The sequence below is a fragment of the Mirounga leonina genome, unplaced genomic scaffold, assembly GCF_011800145.1.
Source record: "Mirounga leonina isolate KUSES-001 unplaced genomic scaffold, KU_Mleo_1.0 Mir_177, whole genome shotgun sequence".
Classification (NCBI taxonomy): Eukaryota; Metazoa; Chordata; class Mammalia; order Carnivora; family Phocidae; genus Mirounga; species Mirounga leonina.
The window spans coordinates 5563825-5574447 of NW_023270459.1; the positions used below are offsets into that span (position 1 = coordinate 5563825).

A 10623-nucleotide genomic window follows, 5' to 3' on the forward strand; every position below is an offset into this window, starting at 1 on the left:
AGCCGCATTCCCAAGATTTAATCCGGTGGTTCCTTGTAAGACCTCACTCACATGACTGTGTTTGACCTGACTGGAACTACCACAAACAGCCTTTTCCCTGGGAATGTTTGTGGAAAACAATCAATGGCATTTGTTTAACATTCCAGCTGCCTGAGACCGTGGGTAATATTTGGGGCAAATAATAGGCAAACCAGAGGCATACGAAGAAAAGCAAGGGAATGATATGTTAATGGAGGCTTTGAAAAGCTCCAACGTATTCCTGGGAATCTAGAAGGCCATGTGCATGCCCAGGGATGTGCACGTGCTCAGGAAAAACCTGAGAAGGTCCTGTGCTTTTGTCTTCGGCCAACTTTGGGGGTCTTTGCAAGCAGGAAGTTAAGGCTGAAGCTGAGTTATAAATTGCCTCCTGAGTGTTGAAGGTGTGCCTCAACATGCATAAAGAGTCCCTCAGCAAAGACTAGGAGACTTACTGGTTTCAAGAATTTAAGGAAATCTGTCCTATCATTAGCTGACCACAAAGTTAACTGAGCAGAGACTTCAGTGCCCACATACAACAATGAATATATATTTTACAATTCAGAAAAGTCATTAAACAAGCAAAACAACAACAACAACAACAAATCTTGGGAAGTATGTATGTGTGGGGATCTGATGTCCAGAGTTGTCACACTCAAAATGTACAGTTTCCAACCAAAAAAAAATTATGAAACATTCAAAGAAATATGAATGTATGGCCCATACATGGGAAAAAAAATAGTAGTCAATAGAGAGTGTTCCTGAGGAACCTCAGATGTTGGATTTACTATACAAAGACTTTAAGTCAATTATCTTAAAGTGTTCAAAGAATGAAAGGAAACCATGTCCAAGAACTAAAGGAAAGTATCAAAATTATCTCATAAAATAGAGATTAGTAACAAAGGGTCAGAAATTAAAAGAACAAAATAGCAATTTTAGGGTAGAAAAGTACAATACCTGAAATTAAAAATTCACTAGAGGGGCTCAACAGTGCATCTGAGGAAGCAGAAGACCCAGTGAACTTGAGGTCAATTGAGATTATCTAGTCTGGTAAACAGAAAGAAAAGAGGATGAATAAATAGGAACAGAGCCTCAGAGACCTGTGGAGCACCAGAAATCATATACATAAGGGAATCCTAGAGGGAGAGGAGAGATAAAGAAAGGAGAGAAATAACATCTAAAGAAGTAATAGCATAGGGACGCCTGGGTGGCTCAGTTGTTAAGCGTCTGCCTTTGGCTCGGGTCATGATCCCAGGGTCCTGGGATTGAGCCCCACATTGGGCTCCCTGCTCAGCGGAGAGCTTGCTTCTCCCTCTCCCACTCCCCCTGCTTGTGTTCCCCCCATCACATAAATAAATAAAATCATAAAAAAAAATGAAGTAATGGCATAAAACTTCCCAAATTTGATGGAAAACATTAATCTACACATTGAAGGAGCTCAACAAGTCTTATATAAGATAAACTCAAAGAAATTCATACCTAGACACATTATAATCAAAGACATTGCAATCAAATTGCAATCTAAAGACATCTTTGAAAGAGATCTGGAAAGCAGTAAGAGAAGTGTCACATCATGTACAAGAGATCCTAACAAGCTAATTTCTCATCAGAAACATGGAAACCAGAAGGCAGTAAGATGTTATATTCAAAGAGCCAAAAGAAAATGATGGTCATTCAAGAATTCTATATATAGCAAAATTGTCTTTGAAGGATAAAGAAGAAATTGAGACATTGCCAGATAAACACAGAGAATTTATCATTAGCAGACAGGCCCTGCAAGAAATACTGAAGGAAATCCTTTAGGCTGACATGAAAGGACACTAGACAGTAACTTAAATCCACATGCTGAAATAAAAAGTTCCAGTAAAGTTAAGTAGGTAAATATAAAAGATAGTATAAATGTAATTTTTATTTGTAACTCGGTTTTTTCTATCTGATTTAAAAGACAATCACATAGACCTAAGTCCAAACGTATCAATAATTATATTAAATGTAATTCATCTGCACACACTAACTGAAAGTATGGGATTGTCAAATTGGACTAAATAACAGGAGCCAACTATCTCCTGTCTACAAGAACTCATTCTAAATACAACAGTGTAGGTAAATTAAATATTATAAAAAGATGTACTAAGCAAATACTAATCATAGAAAACTGGAGTGGCTATATTAATATTAATATTGCCTTCAGAGAAAGGTAAATTATCAGGGATAATGAGGGACATTACATAATGATAAAAGGGTCAATTCACCATGAACACATAGCTATTCTAAATGTGTATGTACCTAACAAAATAACTTGGAAATACATGAAGCAAAAACCTGATTGAATTTAAAGGAGAAATCTACAGTTATAGTTGGAGACTTCAACATTTCTCTCAATAATTTATATAATGAATAGAGAGAAACTCAACAAGGATGTAGAAGAATTGATCAATACCATCAACCAGCTGGATGTAATTCACATGTATAGAACACTCCATCTACCAACAACAAAATATACATGCTTTCCAAGCACACATGGGACATTTACCAATATATATTACCACACCTCGTGTCATAAAACCGTCTTAACAAAGTTAAAAGAATGAAAATCAAATGATGTGTGTTCTCTGAGGCAGAGTGGAATTTAATAGGAAATAAGAAGAGATAAATTGTAGATTGTAATTAGAAACAAATTGTATTGGTTTGCTAATCCTGCATAACTATTACCACAAACTTAGTGGCTTAAAACAATACATATTTAGGGGCGCCTGGGTGGCTCAGTCATTAAGCGTCATCTGTCTTTGGCTCAGATCATGATCCCAGGGTCCTGGGATTGAGTCCCGCATCAGGCTCCCTCCTCAGTGGGTAGTCTGCTTCTCCCTTACCCACTCCCTCTGCTTGTGTTCCCTCTCTCGCTGTCTCTCTCTAAAAAAAACCCCCAACAATACACATTTATTATCTCAAGTTTCTATGGATCGGGAGTTCAGACATGGTTTAGCTGAGCTCTCTGCTTAGGGTCTCACAAAGCTGCAATTAAGGTGTTGGCCAGGACTGGGTTGTCATCTGGAGGTTCCACTGGGGAAAAATCCACTTACCACTTGTGGTTGTTGGCAACACTTAGCTTCTTGGGGATGTAGGACTGAGAGATTTAGTTTTTTTCTGGTTGTTGACTCAAGGCATCCTCAGCTTATAGAGGTTACCCGAAATTTCTTGCCACTTTGAATTTTCCAACGTGGCCATTTATTTCCTCACATTCAACAAAGGAGAAAGTTCCAAGAGTGCGCCTGCTAGCAAGATGGAATTTTATATAATGTAACATGATAATGGGAGTAACATCCCGCCACTGTCATCTATTCTGTTGGTTAAAAGCAAGTCACAGCAATGGACTCTGAAAAATAAACTGAGGGTTCTAGAGGGGATGGGGGTGGGAGGATGGGTTAGCCTGGTGATGGGTATTAAAGAGGGCATGTTCTGCATGGAGCACTGGGTATTATGCACAAACAATGAATCATGGAACACTACAGCAAAAACTAATGATGTAATGTATGGTGATTAACATAACAATAAAAAAAAAGCAAGTCACAGGTCTTGCCCATACTCAAGGGGAGGGGATTAAACAAGGGTGTTAATACCAAGGGGAGGGGATTTTTGAAGGTCACTTTAGAGTCTGTCCATCTCAGTTTAGTCCCTTCCACATGCAAAATACATTCACCCTTTCCCAAGCTCTTTAAGAGACTCATCCCAATGTAGTATCTACTTAAAGTCAAGAATGTCATCCTCATCTAAATCAGGTCCAGGTATAGATGAGGCTCCTGGCTTTTCTCTCAGTCTGTTAATGTGTAAAACTAATAAGACAAGTTATTATGCCTGTCCAACTGCCACCCCCTGCACCCCACCAAACAAACAACAGCAGAATAGGCATAGGATAAGAGCTATAGACATTCCCACTCAAAAAGAGGGAGAAATGAGAGGTACAAAAGAGCCACTGGTTCATAGCTCTTCTGAAACACAGCCAGATAAATGTTGAGGGTTCCTTGATTAGGTTTCAAGGCCTGGGGAAACCCCTTGGTTTATGGCACAGAGCCCCTAAAACCTTGTAATTTCCTGAGTGATAAGGGTGCTAGGAACATCTTTTGTTCTAATATTCCATCTTCGACCCTGTTTCTTGACATGAGAGCTTCTAAGACCTTTAGAATTTTGGAATGATGAGTGTCTTTTATATGCTAATGAGATGACTAGGGGCTGGGGCCCTTTAGGTAGCTTCAGGATGGGGGTTTTGCAACCAGAAAGACCAAGGCATAATTAGAAGGTTGGAATTTTTTGTCCCATTCCCTGACTTCTGGGGAGGGAGGAAGGGCTGGAGGTTGAGTTTATTGCCAATGGCCAATGATTTAATCAATTATGCCTATGTAGTGGGGCCTCTATAAAAACATTAAACAGTGGGGTTCAGAAATCTTCTGAGTTAGTGACAGAATCTACATGCCAGGAGGGTGGCGTAGCCCAAAGTCTATGGGGACTGAAGTTCCTATCCTTGGGACCCATACAGATCTCACCCTATGTACCTCTTTGTCTGGCTGTTCACTTTATATCCTTTATATTATCCTTATTATAATAATACAGTAAATGTAAGTGAAGTGTTTCTCTGAGTTCTATGAGCTGTTATAGCAAATTATCAAACCTAAGGCGGGGGTTGTGGGAACCCCTGATTTGTAGCTAAGTCATTTGGAAGAAAAGAAGCCCCGGACTTGCAGTTGGCTTCTGAAGTGGATCAGTTTTGTAGGACTGAGCCCTTAACTTGTGGGCTCTGATACCAACTCCAGGCAGATGGTATCAGAATTGAATTGAATTGTAGAACATCTAACTAGTGTCCAGAGAGTTGGAGAATTGGTTTTTAGTGTGGAAAAAACTCACACATTTGGTATCAGGAGTGAGTAGAGAAACAATCTTTCCTTAGTGTTTTGGAGCGCTGATCTCCAGGATCTTGGTTCTGTCCTTTAAGTCATTCTTCCCTTACATGTACTTGCACCTGAGTTTTATCAGCCTGCTTCCTGCCGATAGAATTTTGGGGGTCCTACTGCTTCACTTCATTTTGTGCCCTTTATCCCTTTTGGTCTATTCTCTTAGTGTCTGCTGAAATAATTTTCTCAAGAAACTTTTGGGCCTTCCATGGATTTTCCTTAGATTCACTCCACTATAACAAAGCCACACATGCATAGATCTTTTTGAGATGCGCTCTTCTCTAATTGGGGCTTCTGCCAAGAGGGTTGGGGAACAATTTCCTAAACTCCTGCAGGCTCTATCTATGGTTTGGTTGAGAGGATCTGTGAGGCCCACTCTTAATCTCTTGAAGGCCCACTTTGTGTGATTGAATACTCTGACTTTTTGTTCTTTCTGAGATTTAAGTAAAAGATCGTATTGTCACCTCCCCAGCTGTTTCTACAGGGCATCCTCTTCCCACAGTGCTTGGGGGTCTTTTAGTAGTATTTGCTATTTGGAAAGGCTAAGAATTTAAGAAATCATCCAGTTCTGGTTCCTTTTTATTTAACAATTTTTCTCTTACCTCTTTCCTCTCACATTTTATTATAAGCAGCAAGAAAAAAACCAGGCGGCGCCTTCAGTACTTTGCTTGGAAATTTCCTAGTCTGGATAACCAAGTTCATTATTTACAAGTTCAGTTTTTCCTCTAACTGCAGGAGACAATGTCACTAAGCTTTCTGCCACTATGTGACAAGGATCCCCTTCCTTCATTTTCCAACATGTTCCTCATTTCTTTCTGACCTGTCACTGGCGGTATCCTCCAAGTCCAAATTTCTCCCAACAGTCTGTTTAAAGCACTTTCTCTGTGATGCTTGTCAAAATTCTTTTAGCCTCTGCCCACGACTTGGTTCCAAAGCCACTCCCACGTTTTTAGGTATTTGTTACAGTAGCACCGTATTTCCAGGTAAAAAAACCCTTTATTACTTATCTATCCCTGCTGTGCAATAAAGGATTAACTTAGCAGGTCTTTGTTGTTTAAACCTTGCACATTCCAAAGAAAGGTCTGGTCCTTGCCTGGCTCCTGGGAAATAACTTCTACTCCCTTTGAATATCCTGTGTTTACCTGAGTGTTTACCTGAAGCCTTGGGCCTGCCAGGTGATGTTAACATTGTGATTTATGGTGGGGGCCTTGGGGTATACGGTATGTGCCTGCTCTCTGGGAGGGCTGGATATTGAAGGTCAAGCAGGGAGTCAGCCATGCCTATGTAACCAACCTTCCGTAAAAACCTTGGGTACCAAGCCTTGAATGAGCTTCCTGGGTAATACTCTGTGTGCGTTGTCACAACCATTGCTGGGGAATTAAGAGCTGTCCACGTGACTCCACGGGGAGAGGAGAACTGGAAACCTATGCGTGGTCTCTCTTGCTCTCTGCTCTGTGTGTCTTTTTCTACTGCCGATTTTTTTTTTTTTTTGTCAACGAGTATATGATTTAATAGGATATCAAGTAGGACACTTTTTTTTTTTTTGGAGAGCTATCATTTTATTTATTTATTTATTTATTTATTTATTATTTTTTTATTCTTATGTTAATCCCCATACATTACATCATTAGTTTTAGATGAAGTGTTCCATGATTCATTGTTTGTGCATAACACCCAGTGCTCCATGCAGAACGTGCCCTCCTCAATACCCACCACCAGGCTAACCCATCCTCCCAACCCCCTCCCCTCTAGAACCCTGTTTGTTTTTCACAGTCCATCGTCTCTCATGGTTCGTCTACCCCTCCAATTTCCCCCGCTTCATTCTTCCCCTCCCGCTACCTTCTTCTTCTTTTTTTTTTGTTAACATATATTGCATTATTTGTTTCAGAGGTACAGATCTGAGATTCAACAGTCTTGCACAATTCACAGCGCTTACCAGAGCACATACCCTCCCCAGTGTCTATCACCCAGTCACCCCATCCCTCCCCCCCCACCCCCTACTCCAGCAACCCTCAGTTTGTTTCCTGCAATTAAGAATTCCTCATATCAGTGAGGTCATATGATACATGTCTTTCTCTGTTTGACTTATCTACTGCCGATTTTAATCCGTATCCTTTAACTGTAATAAACTTTAACCATGATCATAGTGGCTTTGCTGAATTATGTGGGTCCTTCTAGCAAATTATTGGACCTGAGGGTGGTTGTGGAGACCCCTGCACACAGCTGTGTAACAAATTACCACAAATTTATTTTTCATCATTATTATTTTTGTTACATAAATTAACCCATTTATTATAGGTTAGCAATGTCTCAAATGGTGGCGCTTCTGGTCTTTCAAATCCTTCAGTCTCCTGGTGGCTGACTTGACTGAGGGCAAAAGTGGCGTTAAAGCTGCAGGCACCACCTGCTACTGTTTTCACGCAGGAACCGTGATGCCAGATGCCCACAGCTCATGTTTTCATCTCGGTTTTCATCCAGAAGGAGCAAAGATACTTGGCACGCTGGCTTATTTCAATCTTCTTCACCATTTTCCTGAGGGAGGCACCATAATGGGTCCCGTATTTGCCAATGATGCCAATGTTCTTGGTGCGTTTAGCCATGTTGTCGCAAACTGGGCTGAACCGAGAGAACCAATGTCTCTCATTGGCTCAAAATTTTGTGACTTAAAAGAGAACACGCTTGTTCTCTCACAAGCATCTGGGCACAGATTAGCTGGGTCTCACAGGGCTGCAATCAGGCGATTGGCTGGACTGTGTTCTTACCTGGAAGCTCGTCTGGGGAGGAACCTGCTTCCAAGTTCACTCAGGTTGTCAGCAGGGCTCATTTCCTTGTGGTTGTAGGACCGAGGGCTCCAGCTTCTTGCAGGCTGTTGACTGCCCTCAGGCTCTGGAGGCTGCTTTCAGCCTCTGGGCAAGAGAGCCCTATGGGTCTCCCATCATGGCTGCTTATTTCTTCACAGCTAGCGAGGGAGAGAGAAAGTCTGTCAGGTGAGTTTGATAGCAAGATGGAGTCTTACATTATATAATGTAATCATGGAGTGATACCCCATCACATTTTACCATATATCGTTGATGAGAAGCAAATCACATGTCTGCCCACAGTCACAGGAAGGGATGGTAGAGTGTGATACCAGATGGTGGGATTAGTGGGGAGGTCACCTGAGAGTGTGTCCAACACAAGTCTTAATGAGGAGCTTCACTGTAAAGGGAAAAGAAAAATAGGGAATTAACCAAAGGGTAAAGTAAGGTCAAAAGCTTTTTGAGATGGGGAAAAATGTGCTGATGGGAGTGATTCAATAGATAGGAAATAATTGATGTAATGCTGCTTTACAGGTTAGCCATTCTATTCTTTTTAATATTAAATGTAATAAAAATTCTTATTTTGTCTTTCATATATCAGAAAAAGCCCAACTTATGGGCCATTCCCCCCAAGTTAGAGTAGGGAATATATATGCTAGGGGAAGTTCAAGAAACGGTGATCATTTGGGATATGGGAGAAAAATCTTAGAGCTTATATTTTTGTTCTTTTTATGCTACCCTCTACCAATTTTTATTTTTATGTTTTATACATGAGATATCAGTACAATATGGTGAATAATTTATAAATAAAATATACATACATTTGGAGAGTATATTAACACATTTTTTTAACTGATAAGGTACCAGATAAAAAAATTACAAAGTGCGTTTCCCATTTTATAAGTTTGTGTTTGGGGAAAAGATTTCATTATACTTAATTTCTTCGCAGAGTGATTTGAAGAAGTGATCATTTAAAACTAGTTTTCTGCTCAGGCCCTCACCTTTATGAAAAGGTATTGGTGGATCATGACAGGCCATTCGATGTGATTTTTTAAACTTTCCCTTTTATAACTTTCAAGGTTCAGAAATTATTCTTTGTAGAACACTCTTGCTAATACAAAACATATAGTGATGTTTATATTTCAGTACTTACCAGTTTCCCCTAAACCTCATAATTCTATTTTAGTAATAATAAATGTGACTTATAACTCAGGTTAATTTGGTTGAATTTATGTTAAATACTGAGAGTGGGACCATTTTCTGACATTTTAGGGCCCTTTCCTGGCTTATAGCTGAGCCTACTTAGAAAATAGTTTAGACCCAATAAGCTATGAACTGTATGTAGCAATCTTTTTTTTTTTTTTTTAAGATTTTATTTGTTTGACAGAGAGGGACACAGCGAGAGAGGGAACACAAGCGGGGGGAGTGGGAGAGGGAGAAGCAGGCTTCCCAATGAGCAGGGAGCCGGATGCGGGGCTCGATCCCAGGACCCTGGGATCATGACCTGAGCCGAAGGTAGACGCTTAACGACTGAGCCACCCAGGCGCTTCTATATGTAGCAATCTTAATGAGAAAGAGTTTGGTATAATATTCCTGCTGACTGAAAAGTTTCCACAAAGACTTGGTATTTAAGACTTACCTCAGTGCTATTTTATTTGTCATTCTAAGATACACTCTTGGGCCTCAGAACATCCTATGGTGGATATTGCCATTGAAGGACTCATGGAGATGCCCTATCATGTGTGGCAATGTATTTGTCTGGGATGGCAACACCCATTTTTCAGTCTCCTGAAATACATGGTTTTCAGTCTTCAGCTTTTGAGCAGTTTTGCCTACAGAAAGACCCCAGTGCAGTGCCCCCTGCTGGTGAATGGCAGCTGCGAGTTTGCATCATGTCAGTGATGGACAGCGTGGGTCCCTTTGCTGACACTGAGCCGGCGGTGATGCTGAGCCTGCCAGGTCATTTTAGATCAGGTCATTAGAGGAACAGAAGGTCGAATCGATATAAAATGAGCAGCTCATGGTTTTCTCTACATTTTTTAGACATGTGGATGATTTGCAATAGTTCAGTTTGGCTGAGAGAATATGAACACTTCACAAAGATGTTTGTATTTCAGCCTCTGTCTTAGTTCATTTAACAAGCCATTTTGCCCTAATTCTCAGGAGCTGTGTTCTTGTTCAGTTGGGAAACCCAACTTGAGCCTTAGCAGAGATTTAATTTAATTTAATTTAATTTAATTTTTTTGGCAGAGATATTAAACATGAAATATTTTGAGTGTTCATTTTGTTAAACAATTAGAAAAACACTTTAAACAAAAAGCCCTTTTCTTTTTAATTTCATTGATATGAATTAGCACCCATGTATGCAGATTTCTAAATGATGATAATTATGTTAAAGAAAATTAATTAAAACTAAGGACCCGATTAGTGTTTAGATTATTATTTTAACTTTGGCCTCTGGTGAAGGTGATTGTTTTATAATGGATAACTATAACATTAATTACGTTCCCATAGTAGCTGGCTCTAATTTCTTTGTTTACATCTGTGGTGGATATGTCATGGCAGTGACATTTTGGGTAGCCTTTCATTCAGGAATGTAGTACAAACTTCAGGATTTTAGTGTCTTAGGTTCATGAACAAGTGGCTTGTCTGCTTAGGTATTTCCAGGGAATTAGGAGGTGTGAATTTCCTTATTTTCATGTTTTTTACTGTGGTTTCATATGAGAGTGCGCTTATTTGTAGGAAATGTGCACTGAAGTATTCCAGTGTGATGAAACATCATATTGGCAGCTCCTTAACAATGGTTTAAGGAAAATAAGTTCTTCCTATTTTAAGTTGAGATTGTGTACAAATAAAATAAAGAGAGT

The 10623-nt window shown here is 39.9% G+C and overlaps 1 pseudogene; it reads right to left on the bottom strand.

Annotated features, from left to right (window-relative positions):
• Nucleotides 1–7257: 7257 nt before the first annotated feature.
• Nucleotides 7258–7558, bottom strand: LOC118022784 (annotated as a pseudogene).
• Nucleotides 7559–10623: the final 3065 nt, after the last annotated feature.